The sequence below is a fragment of the Lepisosteus oculatus genome, chromosome 26 (genome assembly GCF_040954835.1).
Source record: "Lepisosteus oculatus isolate fLepOcu1 chromosome 26, fLepOcu1.hap2, whole genome shotgun sequence".
NCBI lineage: Eukaryota > Metazoa > Chordata > Actinopteri > Semionotiformes > Lepisosteidae > Lepisosteus > Lepisosteus oculatus.
The window spans coordinates 12232080-12256619 of NC_090721.1; the positions used below are offsets into that span (position 1 = coordinate 12232080).

Consider the following 24540-nt stretch of genomic DNA (forward strand, 5'->3'; position numbering starts at 1 on the left):
TAGCAGCAGCATGTAGAGAGAGAGAGCAATATTGGTCCCGGCACTGATCCGTCTGGTACCCCAAATTGAACTGGTGACGTTGATGAAGCAGTACAATTATTAGATATTTGAACATAATGAAAACGATTAGTAAAATGTGAAGTAAACCACTGAAGGACAGTTCCAGATAAGCCAACCTCAAACTCAAGCCTGTGTAACAAAACAGAGAGGTCAACCGTGTCAAAGGCAGCTCTAAGATCTAGAAGCACAAGCACTGTTTCATTCCCCGCATCAGTAGCTAAGAGAATATCATTTACGACTCTTGTTAATGCAGTTTCAGAAACCAGACTGAAATTTCTCAAGTATATTATTTGAATCCAGATACGATTGACATTGGGCAACAACTATTCTCCCAAGTCTTTTAGATTGAAATGGGACCTTTGAGACAGGCCTGTAGTTGTTAAGAACTTGTGGATCCAAAGTTGACTTCTTAAGGAGCGGTCTAACAACCGCTACCTTAAATTGATCAGGTACAACGCCTGACTCAAGCGATGCATTCATCATACTAATTATAGGTCCTGCCAGTCCTTCGAGGGAATCTTTGACTAGCTGAGTGGGGATGGGATCTAGCGAACAGGTGGTTGACTTTGTCTTACGTCTGTGTTCATGAGTCCACCATAAGAAGAAATCTGAACAGGAGTGGTGATCATGCGAGGTCACCACGGAGGAAACCACTGCTCTCCCCCCAAAAAAAACCACCACTGCCCCTCTCAGGTTTGCTAAAGACCACATGGATGTTCCACAGCAACTCCTGGAACAATGTTCTGTGGACAGACGTGACAAAAGTTGAACTTGTTGGTAAACGTGCACAGCGTTATGTTTGGAGATAACAAAACACTGCATACCAACTCCAAAACCTCATCCCACCTGGGAAGCATGGCGGAGGCTGTACGGCTTGCAATCATCGAGGGACCGATGAATTCCAAGATGTATCAGGAAATTCTACAGCAGAATGTCAGGGTGTCTGCCTGTGATCTAAAACTCGAAAGACGCTGGGTCATGCAGCATGACAAAAACAAAGGAGTACATCAACAACAGAGTGGCTGAAACAGAAGAAATTCCGTATTTTGGGATGGCCAAGTAAGAGTCCTGACCCCAATCCCATTGAAGTGCTGTGGCGTGATCTGAAGCAGGCCGTTCAGCGCAAGACATCCCAAAAATATACATGAACTGAAATAGTTTTGCATAGAGGAATAGGCCAAAATACCTCCTAACCGCTGCTCAGGTCTGACCAGCCGCTACAGAAAGTGGGGGTTGAGGTTGTTGTCATAAAGGAGGTTCCACTAGCTCCTTAATATAAGGGTTCACGTACTTTTTCCATCAATGACCTTGATTGTTTAAACCATTTGGTCAATAAAGAAACAGCAATGTCAAATGTTGGGCGTGTGTTGTTTGTTAAATCAGACTCTCTTTATTAATTATTATGACTTAGATAAAGATAAGATCACATGTTAGGAGCCATTCATGCAGAAATCCACATCATTCTGAAGGGCTGTTTACAAAAGTTTTTCTCCCAACTGTGTGAGAGAAAAACAGAGACGCTCACTGAGTAAGGTGGGGTTGCAGCTTTGCAAATCACAAGGACATTTGTACGCTCAAAATGGGACAGGAGCACCCCAGATGGGACTGGAACCCAAAATCCCTGGCTTAGGAGACCAGTGCCTTATCCATTAGGCCACTGGGGAACACTGGGTTGGGTCGATCATGCTGATGAAGAGCCAGTTTTTTTTTCCTTTGCTTTTTCAAAGGGATCCCCAAAATTAGGAAAGTTAGGCAGCAGAAGGTTTACTGTGACCTGAGAAGGACCGGCATCCAATCACGGTGGTACACACACACACGCTCTCACTCATCTGAGCTACACGGCTACCAAGATGATCTCAGGTGCGCCGAGCTGGTACGGAACATATTGAACTGATCGACGGCGAATTGTCTCTCAGACAGGCTTTTCACCTCTGAGCTCCCTGACTGACAGTAATCTGCTAGGTAGTGAAACACTCAGCTGCTTCTAAGCCTTAAACAGCTGCATCTCGGCGCTTCCACAGAGAGATGATTTGAAAGCCAAACATTGCCCATTGGGAACACCTTACTATCACTAGTTTAAGAGACTCTTAAGGTCTTGCAGAGGTGCCTGTCTAATAGCATGCGCTTTGCAAGCTATAGATGTTTAGGCTGAGGCAGAATGCCTGTTAACAAAATGTTTTTCTAAAGGGGCCTCGCACTCTTTTCCAAGCAATGGTCACCATCCCCACCGAGTGTCACAATGTAGTCATGTCCTAGGACATCACCTGTTAGTCTCCATTTGTCTGCCACCAACACTTAGGTTACGGGGTCACAACCGCACCCCGGAGACCAGAGGAGCCGTTGGCGTTCTTGCGGCGCAGATTGGGCTGAAGGTGGGGCGCTTGAATCTCGCTGTTGGAGGCCGTCTGAAACTGACCCAAGCCTTTCCCTTGAATTAAATGTAAATAAGAAATGAATCCCAGATGCACATGGAATCAATCACGTGTTTCCTTTGAGCCGTTTCACAGACTGCTCCAGAGTTTACCTTGCACAGATGCGCAAAGATTAATGATGGGGGTGCACCCTCCAGGCGTCTTACAACTGTAGGGACTGATTAGAGACAATTCGTAGCTTGTGCTCATTTCCCTCTATTCCCCGTGTTGCAGTGGTAGGATGACGTAAATTCCTGCTTCGACACGTAACGGCATTATAATCAAGTGCAGGAGCTGAGGGCTTTAGTTTTGTTTCGTTTTCCATGGCGTTCGTAAGCGCGCAAATCAAAGGCAATTCCTGCGTCTAACACGAATGTAAATGCTTTTGAAAGTGCAGTGTGGTGCAGCTTGTAAAATCCTTGTCCACATTTGTGGTTTGTTGATGTTGTTTCTGTCTGCCAAAGTTGCATTTTGACATCCGGACGGGGAGACTTTATCATTTGAACGTGAAGCCAGCCTTAAACCCTCTGAGGCGTGTCTGTCTGCCGGCATGTATCTTGTGAAAGGTATTATTTTTTAATGGAGAGCGACTTTAAAAAAGTTTCCGCAGCCACCTCGCACTCTGTGTTAGATTATAGGAGGAATGCGGCGGCGGCGAGCTCGCTGTAGTCGTGGCCGAGTAGTTAAGGTGATAGACTTGAAATCCATTGGAGACTCCCCGCTCAGGTTCGAATCCTGCCGACTACGGCGTCTGCCGCACGTCGCCTTGTGCCTGTGCGGCAAAGGTGAAGTGCTGCTTCTCCTTTCCTGGTACTATAAAAATGCTACATCGCTTGGTCCTGCTTCCATGGAAAGCAGTTCTTCAGGTAATTCTACTCTCTTACCAAAGCTGTTAGGTGTCTTTCCGTGATGAGATGGGTTGTCATGCAACGCTGCCACATAGTGCCGACAGACAAGTGTGTTGTGGGAGAAGAGAAAAGTGTTTGAAGATTTAAGAGTGTCTTAGGTGGAGCCAAAATCAAGTGTCACAAATGCAAGTGGGAAGATTTCCAATGTTTAATATGGTCAAAATAAGCGGAAGTTATCTGCTGGTCCGGCACAGTCTACCATGCTTTTGTCATATACTGTAAAGTGGTGTCGAACTGGGTGTCGAACTGGAGCCTCACATTTGCATATGTGAGGCTCCAGTTATACATCGAGTGTCACATTAAATGACAAAAATGAAGAGAGTTAAAGCAGCTGGAGAGGTTTTCTTACAACTTTTGAGCTGACACAGTTTTGGAAAATGTTTCCTTCACGCTGGCTGCACTGAACAACATAGTCAGCCAAGAGTCTCCAAAACAAAACAGAATGGACAGATAGGAGAAAATTCCCACTCGTCCTGAAGTTCCCAAAATCCAGCACTGAGCGTAAACAAAGTGTCTAAGTAGCATGGGAATGCTAACCCTAACCCTAGCTGGAGTTTGAGAAATCCAGCACTGAGCGTAAAAAGATGAGTCAAAGTAACGTCTAATCGGATTAGTTTCCTTAGAGCTGGTTCAGAGTTTGCTCAAGAGTTTACCTTTCACAGATGCGCAAAGAAGAATGTTGGGGGTGCACGCTTCAAGGCGCCTTACAGCTGTAGGAAGTGATTCGAGACGATTCGTGGCGTGTGCTCGTTCCCATATACCGTACGCCCCGGGGTGCGGTGCTAGGATGACGTACTATACCGCTTGGGCACGTAACGGCGTTATATGCAAGTGCGGGACGTGAGGGTTTTCGTTTGTTCGTTTTGTATTGCTCTGCTTTGCTTTGTTTTGCTTTCCATCGCGTTGGTAAGAGCGTAAATAAAAAGGCGATTGTTGCGTCTACCACTAACGTAAGAGCTATTTCAAGTGCGGCGTGGTGCGGCTTTTGAAATGCTTGTGGGCATTTCTCTGTTGTTGATTCTTTTTTTGTGTGTAACAAAGTGGCATTTTCATGTCCGGGGAGACTTTATCATTCCGACATGAAGCCACCCTTAAGTCCTCTGAGGCGTGTCTGTCTGCAAGGCTTGTATTTTGTAAATGTTTTTTTGAAACGGAGAACGACTTTGAAATAGGCTTCCGCCGGCGCCTCGCGATCCAGGTAAGATTGTAGCAAGAACGCAGCGGCAACAGGGCTTGCTGTAGTCGTGGCCGAGTGGTTAAGGCGATGGACTAGAAATCCATTGGTGTCTCCCCGCGCAGGTTCGAATCCTGTTGACTACGTCGTCCACCTCCTGTCGTTGTGTTCCGGCGCAAGCAAAGAAGCGCGCCTCTTTACTGTTCCTGGTGGTTTTAAAACGCCAAATCGCTTGTACCCGCTGCCTTGGAATTAAATTCTTCAGCGTCTGCGAATGGCATTTTGCAGCTGGAAGCAGATGTCGACGCTTTTTGCACAGAGCACCAAAAAAGCGTCTTTTTTGAAGGCCCAGGCACTGAGCATTGGTGGTTCAGTGGTAGAATTCTCGCCTGCCACGCGGGAGGCTCGGGTTCGATTCCCGGCCAATGCAGTGGCTTTTGCAGTGAGCGGCTCCATCACTTGCATCCCCTTGCAACTCGCAACTGAAAACCCACTGAAGCTAAGCAGGTGTGAGCCAGGTCAGTACCCGGATGAGGGTGAGCTACAGGAAAAAACAAAGCTTCCAGCTGGAAGCGGTGTTAATGGTGCCGGCGGGGGGGCGCTCACCCTGAGGTCTGTGCAGGTCCCAATTCCCCAATATAGTGACGGAGATTCTGTGTTGTAAAAAGGCGCTGTCTTTTGGATGAGATGTAAAACCGAGGTCACAGCGCTCTGTGGTCATTAAAAATGACCACCAAAACCTTTGACAAAAGCTCTTGGTAATTGATGGTCTTCAATAATGCTTCTCCTTTAGGTACATTTTAAATCAGCTGACAAATGCTGTGAAATGGGGGGGCACTTCAGGCTAGTGTAGGATTTGGGTTACAAGAACCATGAAACTGCACGAGAAAGCCCGTACACTGAATTACACGGTTTTCTATTCAAAGGAGGACAAAAGATATTCTCTGCAAACACATCCTAGATACAGTGTTCCAGCACCTTTGACCTCATCCAGAACGTGTCATTTCTTGAAAGGGATTGCTGTCCGAATGCACATCTGAATCCCAAACAGAATCTCTAGTAAAATACGATCATTTGTGAAACAGGCAAATGACTGTCTCAGGGGCCCATTCCTCATTGTCAGACACATGTATGCAATGCTTTCACCGTGCATTGAGCAATAGGGATTAAAAAAAACGCAGGTAAGGTTAGATATCATGTTCTATGATAATTTCTTTCAGCATTAGGGACTAAATATACTAAATGTATGATGCTAAAATGTTATTTTCACATATATTAATGTAATAAATGATTGCTTATGCTTTATAAACAAATCTAATTAAAATAAAAGCTTAAGTTTTGTATTTATCTTGTACCATAGAACATGATTTGCTTTGTATTTCAAGCCCACAAAGTGTCCAAATGATGCACTACATGATATAAGGAAGATTATCACATGCATATCGGTATTATCTTTCTTATGAAAATGCATTCCTTTCATTACCTTTCACTTTTTAATATGAACTCAAATTGTGTATAATGTAATAATTTAAGTAGAATAGATTCAGGTAGGAAATATAGAGTCATGATGTTTATGGCTGACATCATTTCACATGGGTGAATTTTAAGCTAAGAAATAAAAACATTTACAATTAAGATACCATTGCTTAATTTTAAATGCCTTTAAAAAATAAATACCTCCTGAGAATAATTTGCCACTCCCATATCCTTGGTAAGGTACTGTTTGAATCCAATCAGGAGAGGAGCATCCAGGGAGTGCTTTCTATAGAGTCCAGCTTGGGCCACTCTCTTCCGGCCTGCTGATACTTTTTAACTACTCAGGGCCTGTAAGGATATAAAACACCGGTTTAAACATTTTATACCTATAAGACAAATTAGAATTTTAGTAAAAAATAGATACATCTGAAAAATAAAAAGTCTTACTGCTGATAGAGTTCTTCAGAGCTCACATCTTCCCCTTCCTTATCCGCTTCTGTTTCAGTTTCTAGAGCAGCCTCTGGCATCTCTTCCTCCTGGACAGCGGCCTCTTGCTCAGGGCCGCTGGAATGCAGGTAGATTCTTTTCAACATGCTTTTACATAATATGTTGTAACAATGATTTCAAAAAGAAACTACAGAAGCCTTACAGATTAAAAATATCTCACCTTGCCAATGTGTCTTCAGGCTTCCCATGTACAAAAAGGCCCAAGGACTCTAGCAGTCTTACAACCACTATCCTGTTTGCCTCACCAGACACGATCTCTATTCTGTGGTAATCCACGATGACCCCGTTCTTCAGGTGATTCATCATGTCCTCCCTCGCCTGTTGAGAGGCCATCCTGATCTGTTCTGCCGTGGCGTGCTTCATACACGCCCTCTTCAAGTGAGCAGGAAGCTGATCAAGAGTATTCAGGCACATCTTGCACACCAGGGGAATCCTCGCGGGTTTCCTTTGAAAATAAATCATACCATCTGTGTATAGAAACAAGCTAAGACTGATTTCTTAAATTATCCTTAATTTTCTCTCTCATAGTTTGAGCATAATGATTTTATTGCATTTATATAAGAATTGCTCATTGCTCCTAAATAAATAATGGTTTCATAAAAAAGTGAACACTTACTTGGTCTCAGTCACAGACTTTCCAATAGAAGCCATTGTGGAGTTCAGCCACTGCAGGTCCTAGAAGTGGGGAAGGAATTTTAAAAGAGAAATTGAATTACAATACAGAAGGAATGGCTGAGGGATCACTGAAATATTTATATACAAATTCCAAAGACTGAGTCCATATAGAAACAACTACCTTTCATTTTCAGTATAAGAAAAAAAAAACATTATCTTCCAAAGCATCATAAAATTGTCCCTTCTTCCAGACTCTACTTCTCTCTTGTAGTAGTATAGCAGACCTTTCCAGGTGAGCAGATCACAGAGTCCGAAATGAGCTTCCTCCATCAAGCAAAGTACCTGAACATGACTCTGTCTTCATAAAAGCGCCCCTGTAATAAAGAAATTAAATCCGAAATCAAGAGGGCAGTTGCCTACTGAAATACAAGAAGTCATCAATTTTAACCTAGCAACACATTAAAGGCTGCATCTATACAAGTACGATTCTAGAAATGCTCACCAGATTACGTTTTAAGAAGGAACTGCGCCTCAGGTTCCGCCGAGGTCTTAACTCGGATGGCAGGATTCAAAGTCCGGAGTGCGGACTGATGGCGCACGGAGGGTCCATATACTGTGGATCCCTCAGTGATCTTCCGCGTATTCAAACCGCCAGCGTGTGACTCCCCTGTCCCCGTGACCTCATTGCTCTGCTCTCTCCTCTGTGCAGCTGAGCCTGACTCACGGTAAAATGGAAAAAAATATGCCCTCAACGTGAGATTTACTCTGGAGCGAGCCAGTGTTGCGCATAGCTGCCTTCAAAGCAGTTAACCCAGGTTCGATTCCCGGCCAACGCAGTTGCGACTGTTTTCAAATGCTGTCATGAGCCTTGGATTGTGACTAGCAAAGCGAAGCCTTTTGAAAGAGCTAAAGCACTGCAAAACGGAATTGAAGGAGAATCTTACAGGGGATTCTGAGCAGTGTCTGCATACATGCAGTTAGATAAAGGTGCTGAAAGCTTGAGCTACTCTCAATGTCATGCTGCCCTTCCCCGGAGTAAATCTGTTACATTGAAAGAATGCTTCTGGCAGGTTCAAAAAGGGACCCTTGTTAATTGGAGAAATCAATGATTTCGAATGAATTCTGTATGCGTTAAAAGACAGCTATACACAGAAAACATGCAGGACACTGCTCATGATGTTTCCCGAGCCGAAACACAGTGCGTTTTTCCAAGCCATTTGACAAAGCCCAAACACTGAAAACTGCAGCAGATCGTGTAAAGACGTTCAACTTTGTAACTACTGCACGCACAGGAAGCAGAATAAATTCCTCTTTTCAAACTGTCAAAGGTTTGCTTTGCGAACGCTGCAGGACATCGCACAATCTCTTTTGAATGGGGACAAACGATTTCTTATGGGGCGCAGTAAGTACAGACGTTTAAAATGCTCCACTCATGCCGACGATGCAGCATGAAGAAGCGCAACCTAACGTTTGACAGACAAAAGCCAGGCCCCGCTACGAGCAATATGAAATCATACTGACAGCACACGGCGTTTCGCGCTGACACAAAAGTAATCTCGACAGACGCTGTTCTCTGCATAAAGCTGAAAGAGCTAAAGCTCGTTTCTTTCTACCATGATATCACCGTGACCAAATCTGTCTTTAAACACCTTGCTCAGTCTCTGACGAGACTGTCAAAAATTGCTTTCGCCGATTGTATTGCAAACCGGCGGAAGCGGGGTATTGGGCAAAGTTTTCAACTAGCAATAATCGCGCCTCGGCTAAACCTCACAGGCTACGATACTGCCACTGCGCAAAGTTGACGGTTGCTAGGCAACCGCGGGGATCCTATGGAAATCGTTATCGATCGTCTCATGGCATGTCGTTGCTATAACGCTTCATATTTGTCGTCTTCTTCTTCTTCTAGCTTGAGGTTTTGAAGAATTTCATGACAGACAAGGGCTCCGTTGGGAACAAAGGGCGTTGTGAGAAAACCGTTGCTTATTTTCAGCAGCAGAAATACAACCCTTTAAATACAAGATGACAGAACAATGACGAAGGGCATGCCGGGAGGAACTCATGCACTACAGAGGAAAGGGGGCGAGCACGTACAGTTCACATTCAAGCCACAAGTACTCTTCTTGGATGTTGCACAAACAAATCCTAACGTCTTGAAAGCATTGCAGCATGTTTGTGTCCCACTTCCCGTGGCTTCGGGACGACTGACAAGAACGGACAAACACAATCTGTGGCGTTTAGCGTGACATAGTCTTGCAGGCATCGTGCTGTCTCACTGCAATACTATACCGCTGGAGGAAACAGTCCATCTGGCCATGAAACTCATTTGAACGTCTAGCTACAGCAACTAACAATATCATGATTTATTCAGGATGTGTGGAATCAGCACGTCCCGGAGACAGCTTCCGAAATCGTGAGCATTCTCTGGTGGTAGGGGCGTTCAAGATGGCGCTCAGGTGGGAGGTAAAGTTTAGTGGTTGGGGAGTTTTTTTGAGTTTTTCATGACCTGAATGTTAATTTTTGCTTTTTTTGACTACAGAAAAATAAGGACTTAACACTAGTTGTTTAAACTTCAGTTATAATTGAAAGAAAAAAAAACGATTATTTTTTAGGTTTAAAAAGTCCGATATGAGTAACACTGGGAAAAGAAAAGAGAGTGCTGGGTCTTCGAAGGAGAACTCTAAGATACCTCAATCGTATATTGGTGCCGCGCGCCCGGCCGACGTGTTGGACCGGTGCGCTTTACGTGCTGAAATAAACATGCGACAGCCCCGAAATGTTTCCAGAGTGCTGTGCACTGAAGACTTGCCTGGTGCTCCTCCGTGCAGATTGTTTGTCCTCCTCCAGTGCGGGACGAGCCAACACAAGGGAGCGCATTCGCCAACATCCAGGCACGCAATGCGATTTGGAAAGCAGCTCCTTTCCAAAGAGTTGCACACGAACGATCCTTCAGTCCCGCTCGGGGGGCACGGAGCCCCCGCCACACACAGCTTCAAGTAGCGAGTCAAGCACCAAGGCTTTCGGTTATGGCCCCACCACCCTGAACACGTCTGATCTCGGAAGCTAAGCAGGGTTGGGCCTGGTTAGTACTTGGATGGGAGACCCCCTGGGAATACCAGGTGCTGTAAGCGTTTGTTCTCCCGGCCACAGCACAAATCGCGCAGCCTAGGACACCTCCTCGCCCCGCACGCCACCGCCTCCTGCTGGGCCCACTCTTTCACACACTCACACGCCACACTAACACTCAAAAGTGTGGGCAAAACGAGAAAACGAGCGCGCCGTTTCCTAAACATCTGCAGTCGCCGTTGCGCATTCGCAGCATGTCCCGGGATGCAATTCGGCCTCATTTGCATAACTCCAGACCAGCAGATCGCCACGCAAGCTCGCGACGTGCGCCTGCCACACACCGAACAAACCTTTTCAGCAATTTCCAAAAAACGGGCCTGCTCGCCTGCCCACAAGGCTCCGTCTCTTACCTGCTCTCCAGAGCCTGCTACCTTCTGTGCTTTTCTCTCGGCACCGCTGCAGTGCACACAACTCCTGCAGCGGGAGGGGGGGAGAAAGTTCCCGCGCTCCGCCGCAGGGAAGGCTCGCTCCGTGCGCACACGTCCTTTCGATGCCAGTCCAACAAGTGCTCCGCATTAGCTGCGTCGGGGCTCCGGCGTGTCGCACCTCACCTCACCTCGCACTGCCCCCTCCTTGAATGTCTGCCGCTGGGCATGCCCCGCTCTCCTCCGCCTTATCTTATCGCGTGTGAGCACCGACAATGGCCACAATGCCGGGGAATGGCACCTGTAAAGTGTTAATTGGGGCACAGGAACAACCCGTCTCGTCTCGGGGGGGGCCGGCTTCAGAGACAATACAGCAAACACAGCGGGGCGGTGGAAGAAGACGACACCACACATGCGGGTACATTCAGCCCCGGCGGGAACGAGACATTTGTCGGTCTTTTCAAGTGCCGAGAGCCGAGCAATCCTTCACTTGTATCGTTTCTCCCCGGTGGCTAGATCTGGCCCTGCGACGGCGACTGCAGATGTGTAGGAAACGGCGCGCTCGTTTTCTCGTTTTGCCCACACTTTTGAGTGTTAGTGTGGCGTGTGAGTGTGGGAGCCTGGCCGGCACCCGGATGGGAGATTCCCCCCCAGAAAAGCTCCGGTTGCTGCTGCTCCTGCAAGAGGTGTGACTGGGACCAGTAGGGAGCGCTCACCCTGCGGGCTGTGTGGCTCTCTTACGCCCCAGCCTCCTGATGGCGACACTCTGCTGCACAAACAGGCGCCGTCCTTCGGGGGAGGCGTCAAACCGAGGTCCCGACCCTCCTTGGCCATTAGGAAACCCCAGGGCGTCTCTCAAAAAGAGACGCCGGGGGTGTCCCTCTGGTGTAAGTGCTCCCCTTTACCCATCAGTCGGGGTCTCCTCCTAATCCCCGTCTCACCTGTAACAATCAATGACGAGGCCCCCCTGTCCGTGAGATTTAGTACTCACGCAAGAGACCGGGGGCAGAGCGCAAACGCGGTCCCCCGCCCCCCACAAAGTGCGCGGTCCGGATTCCCTCTCGGGGCCCTGCAACACAGCGGAAGGGCAGCGAGAAGGAGCCTCTTGCTCTGACGCCGCAAGGCCACAAGAGGGCGGAGGCGCCGCGCGCCCGGCCGACGTGTTGGACCTGTGCGCTTTACGTGCTGAAATAAACACGCGAAAGCCCCGAAATGTTTCCAGAGTGCTGTGCACTGGAGGTTTTTGTCTTGTGAAGACTTGCCTGGTGCTCCTCCGTGCAGATTGTTTGTCCTCCTCCAGTGCGGGACGAGCCAACACAAGGGAGCGCATTCGCCAACATCCAGGCACGCAATGCGATTTGGAAAGCAGCTCCTTTCCAAAGAGTTGCACACGAACGATCCTTCAGTCCCGCTCGGGGGGCACGGAGCCCCCGCCACACACAGCTTCAAGTAGCGAGTCAAGCACCAAGGCTTTTGCTTATGGCCACACCACCCTGAACACGCCCGATCTCGTCTGATCTCAGAAGCTAAGCAGGGTTGGGCCTGGTTAGTACTTGGATGGGAGACCGCCTGGGAATACCAGGTGCTGTAAGCTTTTGCTCTCCTGGCCAGCAGGGGTCGCCGTTGGTGCCGTAGGCTTTGGGAGGAAAACCTGCAGGATGGAAAGGTGATCTTTAGCCTCATCTCTAGAGATGTTTTGTTGCTGTGGCATGTGTGTGACCCATATTCAAAAGAAAAAAACCCGTCTGTAAAACAAATATCGAAGCTGCCTCTAAATCTGCAAATGAAGATGAGTCGATAAACCACTCGTTTTTCGTATAACTAGACATATATTCATTTGTTACCGATTTCATTCATTGAGCACGGATACAATAGAGGTACAGCCATTCACTGTTTGACATGTCTGCACTGGTACAGAACCGAGCAATCAGAAAACGGGTGAAACTGTCTTTAGACTCAGCATACAGTACCGAGGCCCCCCATGACCAAATAAAGGCTAACCTCGATAATCAGCCTAAAGAACGCAGACTACAGCAAAACGACTGACTTTGAAAAGGGAATGAACGTCCGGAAGGAGTAGTGGAACTAGCTTGAGATGCTTCTCCGGACCCCTAACTAAAAGCCAGCGAGAACCAGCAGCGGCGTCCACTCCTTTCGAAACGGGATCCTTCTGCAGCCACGCAGCTCGTGGTGTCCTAACCCTCCCGTATCTGATTTTGGACCAAGCACATCAGGGGAGAGCGCGAACGCAGTCCCCCACTACCAGAAATGATGCAGTCGAGATTCCCACATTTGGGGATTTCGCAGGGGTCAGCACAGCCGGAGTGCAATGGCCGAGCCTCGCCCTGGGTGAACCTCCTTCTTGATCAAGGTATCTCCCCTGCCAGGTAAGTATGAGTTGTACAGGCCCCTGCAAGCGGCCCGCACCCACAGCACAAATCGCGCAGCCTAGGCCACCTCCTCGCCCCGCACGCCACCGCCTCCTGCTGGGCCCACTCTTTCACACACTCACACGCCACACTAACACTCAAAAGTGTGGGCAAAACGAGAAAACGAGCGCGCCGTTTCCTACACATCTGCAGTCGCCGTTGCGCATTCGCAGCATGTCCCGGGATGCAATTCGGCCTCATTTGCATAACTCCAGACCAGCAGATCGCCACGCAAGCTCGCGACGTGCGCCTGCCACACACCGAACAAACCTTTTCAGCAATTTCCAAAAAACGGGCCTGCTCGCCTGCCCACAAGGCTCCGTCTCTTACCTGCTCTCCAGAGCCTGCTACCTTCTGTGCTTTTCTCTCGGCACCGCTGCAGTGCACACAACTCCTGCAGCGGGAGGGGGGGAGAAAGTTCCCGCGCTCCGCCGCAGGGAAGGCTCGCTCCGTGCGCACACGTCCTTTCGATGCCAGTCCAACAAGTGCTCCGCATTAGCTGCGTCGGGGCTCCGGCGTGTCGCACCTCACCTCACCTCGCACTGCCCCCTCCTTGAATGTCTGCCGCTGGGCATGCCCCGCTCTCCTCCGCCTTATCTTATCGCGTGTGAGCACCGACAATGGCCACAATGCCGGGGAATGGCACCTGTAAAGTGTTAATTGGGGCACAGGAACAGCCCGTCTCGTCTCGGGGGGGGCCGGCTTCAGAGACAATACAGCAAACACAGCGGGGCGGGGGAAGAAGACGACACCACACATGCGGGTACATTCAGCCCCGGCGGGAACGAGACATTTGTCGGTCTTTTCAAGTGCCGAGAGCCGAGCAATCCTTCACTTGTATCGTTTCTCCCCGGTGGCTAGATCTGGCCCTGCGACTCTCGACTGGGCTCACCCCCGGGGCAGCCCAGCAGGTGTGAGCCTGGCCGGCACCCGGATGGGAGATTCCCCCCCGGAAAAGCTCCGGTTGCTGCTGCTCCTGCAAGAGGTGTGACTGGGACCAGTAGGGAGCGCTCACCCTGCGGGCTGTGTGGCTCTCTTACGCCCCAGCCTCCTGATGGCGACACTCTGCTGCACAAACAGGCGCCGTCCTTCGGGGGAGGCGTCAAACCGAGGTTCTGACCCTCCTTGGCCATTAGGAAACCCCAGGGCGTCTCTCAAAAAGAGACGCCGGGGGTGTCCCTCTGGTGTAAGTGCTCCCCTTTACCCATCAGTCGGTGTCTCCTCCTAATCCCCGTCTCACCTGTAACAATCAATGACAAGGCCCCCCTGTCCGTGAGATTTAGTACTCGCGCAAGAGACCGGGGGCAGAGCGCAAACGCGGTCCCCCGCCCCCCACAAAGTGCGCGGTCCGGATTCCCTCTCGGGGCCCTGCAACACAGCGGAAGGGCAGCGAGAAGGAGCCTCTTGCTCTGACGCCGCAAGGCCACAAGAGGGCGGAGGCGCTGCGCGCCCGGCCGACGTGTTGGACCGGTGCGCTTTACGTGCTGAAATAAACACGCGAAAGCCCCGAAATGTTTCCAGAGTGCTGTGCACTGGAGGTTTTTGTCTTGTGAAGACTTGCCTGGTCCTCCTCCAGTGCGGGACGAGCCAACACAAGGGAGCGCATTCGCCAACATCCAGGCACGCAATGCGATTTGGAAAGCAGCTCCTTTCCAAAGAGTTGCACACGAACGATCCTTCAGTCCCGCTCGGGGGGCACGGAGCCCCCGCCACACACAGCTTCAAGTAGCGAGTCAAGCACCAAGGCTTTCGCTTATGGCCACACCACCCTGAACACGTCTGATCTCGGAAGCTAAGCAGGGTTGGGTCTCGGTCTCCGCCTGTCTGATTGGCGCTCTTTTCTTTGGGGGGCAGGAAGTGTCCGGCTGCAGGGGATCTTGGGACCTCGCTTTGCATAGCGGCTTCCCAGAGTGCGTCGTTTCCGGCACAGTATGGCCAGGTGTTTTCCGAGTTATCGCACGGATTGGGCACGCTCGCAAACCGAGAGCCGCAGGCGATGAGCCCGGAGCTGAACGGGCCCCACTGGCTCATTTGTAAGGCCAGGTGCATTGCCAACCACGACCGGCAGGGCAGAGGCCTTGAAGGCGGCCTGGGCTCCTACAGCTGTTCAGCTATGTACTCTGGTTTCTCTTCATCTCATACAAATCTTTCGCCTTTTACTAAAAATTTCCGTGGAGAGGAGCATGAATGAGTTCCATGCAATTTTTATGCTTATCTGACTTCTAGTGGGGCGTAGCTGGGCTAGTCAAAGAGAGAAAACACAAATATGAAGCATTTCAGCAATGACATGCCATGAGACGATTGATAACGATTTCCCTAGGATCCCCGTGGTTGCCTGGCAACCGTTAGCTTTGCGCAGTGGCAGTATCGTAGCCTGTGAGGTTTAGTCGAGGCGCGATTATTGCTAGTTGAAAACTTTTCCCAAAACCCCGCTTCCGCCTGTTTGCAATGCAATCGGCGAAAGCAATTTTTGACAGTCTCGTCAGAGAATGAGGAAGGTGTTTAAAGACAGATTTTGTCATGGTAACATCATGGTAGAAAGAAACGAGCTTGTTACGTCTCAACAGAACCGCTCTTTAGCTCTTTCAGCGTTATGCAGAGAACAGCGTCTGTCGAGATCACTTTTGAGTCAGCGCGAAACGCCGTGTGCTGTCAGTTTGATTTCATATTGCTCGTAGCGGCGCCCGGCTTTTGTCTGTCAAACTTTAGGTTGCGCTTCTTCATGCTGCATCGTCGGCATGAGTGGAGCTTTTTAAACGTCTGTACTTAATGCGCCCCATAAGAAATGGTTTGTCCCCGTTCAAAAGAGATTGTGCGATGTCCTGCAGCATTCGCAAAGCAAACCTTTGACAGTTTGAAAAGATGAATTTATTCTGCTTTCTGTGCGTGCAGTAGTTACAAAGTTGAACGTCTTTACACGATCTGCTGCAGTTTTCAGTGGGCGGGCTTTGTCAAATGGCTTGGAAAAACGCACTGTGTTTCGGCTCGGGAAACATCATGAGCAGTGTCCTGCATGTTTTCTGTGTATAGCTGTTGTGGGCATTTCTCTGTTGTTGATTCTTTTTTTGTGTGTAACAAAGTGGCATTTTCATGTCCGGACGGGGAGACTTTATCATTCCGACATGAAGCCACCCTTAAGTCCTCTGAGGTGTGTCTGTCTGCAAGGCTTGTATTTTGGAAATGTTTTTTTGAAACGGAGAACGACTTTGAAAGGCTTCCGCCGGCGCCTCGCGATCCAGGTAAGATTGTAGCAAGAACGCAGCGGGGGCGGGGTTTGCTGTAGTCGTGGCCGAGTGGCTAAGGCGATGGACTATAAATCCATTGGGGTCTCCCCGCGCAGGTTCGAATCCTGCCGACTACGTTGTCTGCCTTCAGTCGGTGTGTTCCGGCGCAAGCAAAGAAGCGCGCCTCTTTGCTGTTCCTGGTGGTTTTAAAACGCCCAATCGCTTGTACCCGCTGCCTTGGAAATAAATTATTCAGCGTCCGCGAATGGCATTTTGCAGCTGGAAGCAGATGTCGACGCTTTTTGCACAGAGCACCAAAAAAGCGTCTTTTTTGAAGGTACAGGCACTGAGCATTGGTGGTTCATTGTTAGAACTCTCGCCTGCCATGCAGGAGGCTTGGTTTCGATTCCTGGCCAATGCAGTGGCTTTTGCAGCGAACGGCTCCATCACTTGCATCCCAACTTTTGCAACTCGCAACTGAAAACCCACTGAAGCTAAGCAGGTGTGAGCCAGGTCAGTACCTGGATAAGGGTGAGCTACAGGGAAAAACAAAGCTTCCAGCTGGAAGCGGTGTTAATGGGGCCAGCGGGGAGGCGCTCACTCTGAGGTCTGTGCGGGTCCCAATCTCCCAATATAGTGACGGAGAAGCTGTGTTGTAAAAGGGCGCTGTCTTTTGGATGAGATGTAAAACCGAGGTCATAGTGGTCTGTGGTCATTAAAAATAACCACCAAAACCTTTGACAAAAGCTCTTGGTAATTGATGGTCTTCAATAATGCTTCTCCTTTAGGTACATTTTAAATCAGCTGAAAAATGCTGTGAAATGGGGGGGCACTTCAGGCCAGTGTAGGATATGGGTTACAAGAACCATGAAACTGCACGGGAAAGCCCGTACACTGAATTACACGGCTTTCTATTGAAAGGAGGACAAAAGAAATTCCCTGAGTTTGATTTTTTGCAGCACAGAGAGGAGCACTGTCGTGAGGCCGGTTAGCTCAGTTGGTTAGAGCGTGGTGCTAATAGCGCCAAGGTTGCGGGTTTGATCCCCTTACGGGCTGGGTCCTTTTCTCCTCTCTTACCAAAGCTGTTAGGTTCCTTTCCGTGGTGAGATGGGTTGTCATGCAACTCTGCCACACAGTGCCGACAGACAAGAGTGTTGCGGGAGAAGAGAAAAGTTTTTGAAGATTTAAGAGTGTCTTAGGTGGAGCCAAAATCAAGTGTCACAAATGCAAGTGGGAGGATTTCCAATGTTTAATATGGTAAAAATAAGCGGAAGTTATCTGCCGGTCCGGCACAGTCTGCCATGCTTTTGTCATATACTGTAAAGTGGTGTCGAACTGGGTGTCGAACTGGAGCCTCACCATTTGCATATGTGAGGATCCAGTTATACATCGATTGTCACATTAAATGACAAAAATGAAGAGAGTTAAAGCAGCTGGAGAGGTTTTCTTACAACTTTTGAGCTGACACAGTTTTGGAAAATGTTTCCTTCACGCTGCACTGTACCACATAGGCAGCCAAGAGTCCCCAAAACAAAACAGAATTGACAGTCATATAATGTCCATTAACCCTGGTTTTAAATGCAGCATCATGTCTGCCATCATAAGAATATGAGTCCAATATTTTTGTATATAGTCAGAATGACTTCTAACCCTACCTGTGGTGTCTTTAATCCCTATTGCTCAATGCATGGTGTATGTACTGCATTCATGTGTCTTGAGAATGAGGAATGGGCCCCTGAGACAGTCATTTGCCTGTTTCACAAATGATCGTATTTTACTAGAGATTATGTTTGGGATTCAGATGTGCATTCGGACAGCAATCCCTTTCAAGAAATGATACGTTCTGGATGAGGTCAAGGGTGCTGGAACACTGTATTTAGGATGTGTTTGCAGTTATTGTGTGTCTCCTGCTTCAACGCAGTGATATATAGATGTGCTCCTGTAATTTATTGGTACAAGCCCAGGGCAGTAAGCAGTCTGAGGATTTATTTCCAGACGGCATAGAACAGTGAAGCAGTGAAGTAGTGCAACACACTGGATCATTATTTGAATCTATTCTACTTAAATTATTACATTTTACACAACTTGAGTTCATTTTAAAAATTAAAAGGTAATGAAAGGAATGCATATTCATGAGGAAGATTATACAGATATGCATGTGATAATCTTCCTTTTATCATGTAGTGCGTCATTTGGACACTTTGTGGGCTTGAAATACAAAGAAAATCATGTTCTATGGTACAAGATAAATACAAAACTTAAGATTTTATTTTAATTAGATTTGTTTATAAAGCATAAGCAATCATTTAATACATTAATATATGTGAAAATGACATTTTAGCATCATATTACATACAGGTCTCTAGCTTCAACACAGTGATATATATATATGCTCAGTGATTTATTGGTACATGCCCAGGTCAATAATCAGAATGAGGATTTATTTCCAGACGGCCTACAGGTAGTGTTGTGAAATACTTCAACAAACTGGATCGCAGATTTAGACCCCCTGCACTCTTACTCCTTAAAAACCAAAGAAATGAAGATATGTAGCAATCACATTGCAACAGGGCTGACAGTGACTTAATGCTTATACTAGTGGACTTCTGGTACCTTTAGGGTACGGTGTTCCCTGAAGGGCTCTCAAACCCCGCATTTCAGATGCCTAGCTGTTTCGCTGATGTGTTGCACCTCAGAATCACTTTTAAACCTTACCTCTGGTATCTTTAATCCCTATTGCTCAACGCATGGTGAAAGTATTGCATAAATGTGTCTGAAAATGAGCAATGGGCACCTGAGAGACTCATTTGCCTGTTTCACAAATGATCATATTTGACTAGAGATTCTGTTTGGGATTCAGTTGTGCATTCTGACAGCAATCCCTTTCAAAAAACGATACATTCTGGATGAGGTCAAGGTGCAGGAACACTGTATTTAGGATGTGTTTGCACTTATTCTGTGTCTCTAGCTTCAACACAGCAATATATGTATATGCTCACTGATTTTTTGGTACATGCCCAGGGCAATAATCATTATGAGGAATTATTTCCAGATGTGCTAGGGGTAGTGTTGTGAAATACTTCAACACACTGGATCGCAGGTTTAAACCGCCTGCACTCTTACTCCTTAAATACCAACAAATGCAGATGTGTAGCAATCATATTGTAGCAGACACTCATTTGCCTGTTTCACAAATGATCATATTTTACTAGAGATTCTGTTTGGGATCCGGATGTGCATTCTGACCGCAATCTCCTTATCGCGGCTTTGCCCTTCTTGGCTCTTTGGACAATATCTCCATTTTGTGGTCGTTGTTGGTAATGTCTAGACAACATCTCCGTCTTGTGGTCGTTGTTGGTAATGTCTTCTTATGCCCTTTTTTATTTTAATTCTCTATTAGTTGATTCTAGAATCTCTACAATGGAGTTGAAAACATCAGTTTTATAGCAGACAATATGACATTATTTATAGTCCATTTAGAAACTTATTACCCTGTTTTTAACATAATAACAAATTAAAATTGATTAAAACTAAGTTTGGAACACCAGGGAACATAACAAATGATTTTTAGGAAAACCATGAGGTTCTCTGTGTCCGATGCCTGCAAGGGGAGAAAGCTAGAATCCTTTGATTTTTTCAAAATTTGAAAATAAACATCATATAACAACAGCTTTCATTCCTAGGAATGAAAAATAACCATTTTTGAAGACATAGTAGTTTCTAAAACACTACAATAAAGTTAAAAACATCAGTTTTATATTACATTATTTTTAGTGAAATTAGTCATTTTTTGCACTATTTTTAATAAAATATCTAATTAAAAGTGATTAAAATTAAGTTTGGAACAACAAGGAACACAAAAAAAAAGATTTTTAGGAAAACCATGAGGTCCTCTGTGCCCGATGCCTGCAAGGGGAGAAAGCTAGAATCCTAAAAAAAAGTTATCAACTCTAGAGCCTAAGAGGAAAACAAGACAAATGTATACCTCCAAATAATTTTATGTGCTTCAGAAGAGCCCAGGAAAGTTTTTTGCATACATGAAACCACGCCCGTTTGCACATAAGCAGACATGGTTGCACACACGACTGCATGAAAGCACACGTGCATGCGAAGTCATCCTGTTGAGCATTTGAAAAGCCGCACAACGCCACACTTGAAATAGCTCTTACATTAGTGGTAGACACAGGAATCGCCGCAGGAATCAAAATTGAACCTAGTTGCCACATCACATACATCCTGTTCAACGATAAAAAGGTAACATCTATCCTCGCTCCAGAGTAAATCTCACGTTGAGGGCATATTTTTTTCCACTTTACCATGAGTCGGGCTCGGCTGCACAGAGGCAAGAGCAGAGCAATGAGGTCACGGGGACAGGGGAGTCACACGCTGGCGGTTTGAACACGCGGAAGATCACTGCGGGATCCACAGTATGTGGACCCTCCGTGCGCCATCAGTCCACACTCCGGGCTCTGAATCCTACCATCCGAGTTAAGATCTCGGCGGAACCTGAGGCGCAGTTCCTTCTTAAAACGTAATCTGGTGAGGATTTCTAGAATCGTACTTGTATAGATGCAGCCTTTAATGTGTTGCTAGGTTAAAATTGATGACTTCTTGAACTTCAGTAGGCAGCTGCCCTCTTGAATTATGGATTTAATTTCTTTATTACAGGGGCGCTTTTATGAAGACAGAGTCATGTTCAGGTACTTTGCTTGATGGAGGAAGCTCATTACGGATTCTGTGATCTGCACACCTGGAGTCTGGAAGAAGGGACAATTTTATGATGCTTTGGAAGATAATGTTTTTTTTTTCTTTGAAATCGAAATGAATCAGAATATCAGTGCAAAAGACAAACTCTTGGTTTGGTTTAAAGAGATATGGTTTTAAAACAGACAAAATGTAGAAAACAGGTGTTTCTCACTTTTGGAAAAGAATGGACCGGGGGTATTTTACTAGTTGCAGTGCTGATCTCACTGGGTTACAGTCCTGCAGTGTCACACGAGGGCCAGTGGCGCAATGGATAAAGCGTCTGACTACGGATCAGGAGATTGCAGGTTCGACTCCTGTCTGGCTTGGCTGGTTTTTAAACGCATCGGGCTACTCCCCTTAGTAGTCTGTGCTACTTACTGCATTGTAATCGTACTCAGTAAGAGATTTCCTTCATGTAAATGAACTGCACCTGACAGCTTTAGAAAATCACCTGGGCTCAGTACGGTGCTGAGAGCTCAGCGTTGCTGTTGTTCTAATTAGCACGCACTGCATCGGCTATGAACCCGAACTTTTCAATTATTCCGATCAGTAAGTCAACACGTAGTCCACATGAAAGGTAGAAATATTCTCTTGTCTGTCTCTTGTTTGTATAGAACTGAATGTCCCTGACAATGTACTGTTAGTTTTAATTGAAGAACGGCATTTGTGTTCAAATATACCAGACAAGTTTACGTAACTGCTCATGCGACACTCAGTTGTAATTAGTCAAGAAATAAAGTCGAACAACAGCTGCGGGTTTGATTCTGAACGTATGAGATTGCAGCACCTTTTACTTTCATTGACAAATGATAAAGATTCGAAGAAAGATCCTTCAGACCAGCAAGCAAACCCACGGCTATTTCGGTTTTCTATCTAGGCAACGTTGGTGTCTGCTATAGCATACATGAAAGCGTGATGCAATTTCTGTGGCTACATTTGTTGCACGTCATGCACAGTAAGAGTGTTTCTAACACCAAATAAAAAGTCAACAATTAGCGATCACGCCTTCTCCTCAGTTAACCCACTGAAACCCTTGCTGTTAACAGTTCTTTACTGCGTGCTTTAAGAGCACCTACACATCGTGTCGGTTCTTACAGCTTTATTCGTAGGTTTTCAAAGGCATAAGTAGAGCACCAGAGGTGCGAACGCAAAAAGTGTGGTTATCTGAAGAATTGCTTTCCATGGCAGCGGGGCCAAGCGATTTAGCGTTTTTATTGTACCGGGAAAGGAGAAGCGGCACTTTGACTTTGCCGCTCAGGCACAAGGCGACGTGCGGCAGACGCTGGAGTCGGCAAATTCCGAACCGGCGCAGAGAGTCCCCAACCCATTTCGAGTCCATCGCCTTAACCACTCGGCCACGACAAAAGCGAGCTCATTGCCGCCGCATTCCTCCTATAATCTAACACGGAGTGCGAGGTGGCTGCGGAAACCTTTTTAAAGTCACTCTCCGTTAAAAAAAAAATACCTTTCACAAGATTCGTGCCGGCAGACAGACACGCCTCAGAGGGTTTAAGGCTGGCTTCACGTTCAAATGATAAAGTCCCCCAGTCCGGATGTCAAAATGCAACTTTGGCAGACAGAAAAAACATCAACAAACCACAAATGTGGACAAGGATTTTACAAGCTGCACCACACTGCACTTTCAAAAGCATTCGTGCAGACATGAATTCCTGTTAGACGCAGGAATTGCCTTTGATTTGCGCGCTTACGAACGCCATGGAAAACGAAACAAAACAAAAGCCCTCAGCTCCTGCAATTGATTATAATGCCATTACGTGTCGAAGCAGTAATTTACGTCATTCTACCACCGCAACACGGGGAATAGAGGGAAATGAGCACACGCTACGAATCCTCTCAATCACTCCCTAGCGTCGTAAGGCGCATTGAAGGGTGCACCCCCATCATTAATCGTTGCGCCTCTGTGAAAGGAAAGCTCTTGAGCAGTCTTTGAAACAGCTCGGATCAAACACTTGATTGCTTCCATGTGCATCTGGAGCCCATTTCTTATTTTCACTTCACGCCGCCCAAAGCATTTCTAAAACAGGAGATTCGCATTTGGGAATGCGCCCTGCCCTACAAATAAAACAGGTCTACAGGTCTGAAACCTGCTCCACGGAAAACAGTTCTGTTGCGCTTTTGATCAAAGGGAGATTCGCTGTTCTTACTTTTTGATGACATAACACCCAAAGGGGCTTCTTTGGAGCTGGATTCCAACCGGCATCCTAAAGTTTCTTGGCGGTATCTTTTACAGTCCTCTGTTCGGTCGACAAGGGACAGAAGGGGGCAGCTTTCCTCACACATACAGTGCAATGTACTGTAGTGTTCCCGTTCATTGAATTTGCAGTTCTGCATCAGACCTCTAACTCGTTTCCTTAGCTTGGATTTAAGCCACGAAGCAGGCTTCTACTGTATAAACGTCTATAGGAATCACAAACTATTTGAGAGGCCATCATCCCAGGGGGAACTGACAAAGTCTATCCCTAAACACCTAGCGCAGTCTCTCGAGAGACTGTCAAAAATCGCTTTCTCCTTTTGCGTTGCAAGTAAGTGAAAACGCAGTCTCAACCCAGAGCCACTTGGCAGCAGCGGCACGTAAATACTGTTACTGTTACTGCTCGATACCGACGTTAACCTACTATACCATGTTCAGCCACCGCTAGAAAATGTACGGCTCTAGTACCGGAGCAAACGGCAGGAAGGCCAACGTCGAACGGGCACACGTGTCAGACATGGAGAGCAACGAGGATGGGATTAGAACCCATGCGTTCTTTCCACCGTGGGGCCCGTTCAGCTCCGGGCTCATCGCCTGTGGCTCTTGGCTTGCGGGCGTGCCCAATCCGTGCGATAACTCGGAAAACACCCGGCCACACTGTGCCGGAAACGACGCACTCTGGGAAGCCGCTATGCAAAGCGAGGTCCGAAGATCCCCTGCGGCCGGACACTTCCCGCCCCCCAAAGAAGAGAGCGCCAATCAGACGGGCGGAGACCGAGGACTCGCAGAGCAGACGGCCACAGTCGCCATAACAAGAGCGATTGTAAGCGTTGTTGTTTTCTCTCTTTGACCAGCCCAGCTGCGCCCCACCCGAAGGCAGGGAAGCACAAAAATTGCATGGAGCTCATTCATGCTCCTCTCCACGGAAATCTTTAGTAAAAAGCGAAAGATTTGTACGAAATGAAGAGAAACCAAAGTGCGTGGCTGCACAGCTGCAGGAGCCCAGGCCGCCTTCAAAGCCTCTGCCCTGACGGTCGTGGTTGGCAATGCACCTGGCCTTACAAACGAGCCAGTGGGGCCCGTTCAGCTCCGGGCTCATCGCCTGTGGCTCTCGGCTTGCGGGCGTGCCCAATCCGTGCGGGCGTGCCCAATCCGGAAGCCTATTTCAAAGTCGTTCTCTGTTTCAAAAAAACATTTCCAAAATACAAGCCTTGCAGACAGACACGCCTCAGAGGATTTAAGGGTGGCTTCATGTCAGAATGATAAAGTCTCCCCGTCCGGACATGAAAA

At 47.4% G+C, this 24540-nt stretch overlaps 8 non-coding genes and 1 pseudogene across 8 annotated transcripts; 6 read left to right on the forward strand and 3 right to left on the reverse strand.

Annotated features, from left to right (window-relative positions):
• The first annotated feature begins 4912 nt into the window (after window positions 1-4912).
• On the forward strand, window positions 4913-4983 carry trnag-gcc (transfer RNA glycine (anticodon GCC)). Its single transcript has one exon. It is a non-coding gene; the product is annotated as a tRNA-Gly (tRNA).
• Window positions 4984-8809: 3826 nt separating this feature from the next.
• Window positions 8810-8951, reverse strand: LOC138225175 (U4 spliceosomal RNA). The gene has a single exon (XR_011183760.1). It is a non-coding gene; the product is annotated as a U4 spliceosomal RNA (small nuclear RNA).
• Window positions 8952-10170: 1219 nt separating this feature from the next.
• Window positions 10171-10279, forward strand: LOC138225199 (5S ribosomal RNA; annotated as a pseudogene).
• Window positions 10280-12114: 1835 nt separating this feature from the next.
• On the forward strand, window positions 12115-12233 carry LOC138225170 (5S ribosomal RNA). Its single transcript, XR_011183755.1, has one exon. It is a non-coding gene; the product is annotated as a 5S ribosomal RNA (ribosomal RNA).
• A 637-nt stretch (window positions 12234-12870) lies between these two features.
• LOC138225171 (U1 spliceosomal RNA) lies at window positions 12871-13034 on the reverse strand. The gene has a single exon (XR_011183756.1). It is a non-coding gene; the product is annotated as a U1 spliceosomal RNA (small nuclear RNA).
• Window positions 13035-15183: 2149 nt separating this feature from the next.
• On the forward strand, window positions 15184-15297 carry LOC138225185 (U5 spliceosomal RNA). The gene has a single exon (XR_011183769.1). It is a non-coding gene; the product is annotated as a U5 spliceosomal RNA (small nuclear RNA).
• Window positions 15298-15415: 118 nt separating this feature from the next.
• LOC138225177 (U4 spliceosomal RNA) lies at window positions 15416-15557 on the forward strand. The gene has a single exon (XR_011183762.1). It is a non-coding gene; the product is annotated as a U4 spliceosomal RNA (small nuclear RNA).
• A 790-nt stretch (window positions 15558-16347) lies between these two features.
• Window positions 16348-16429, forward strand: trnay-aua (transfer RNA tyrosine (anticodon AUA)). The gene has a single exon. It is a non-coding gene; the product is annotated as a tRNA-Tyr (tRNA).
• Window positions 16430-24113: 7684 nt separating this feature from the next.
• On the reverse strand, window positions 24114-24230 carry LOC138225184 (U5 spliceosomal RNA). The gene has a single exon (XR_011183768.1). It is a non-coding gene; the product is annotated as a U5 spliceosomal RNA (small nuclear RNA).
• Window positions 24231-24540: the final 310 nt, after the last annotated feature.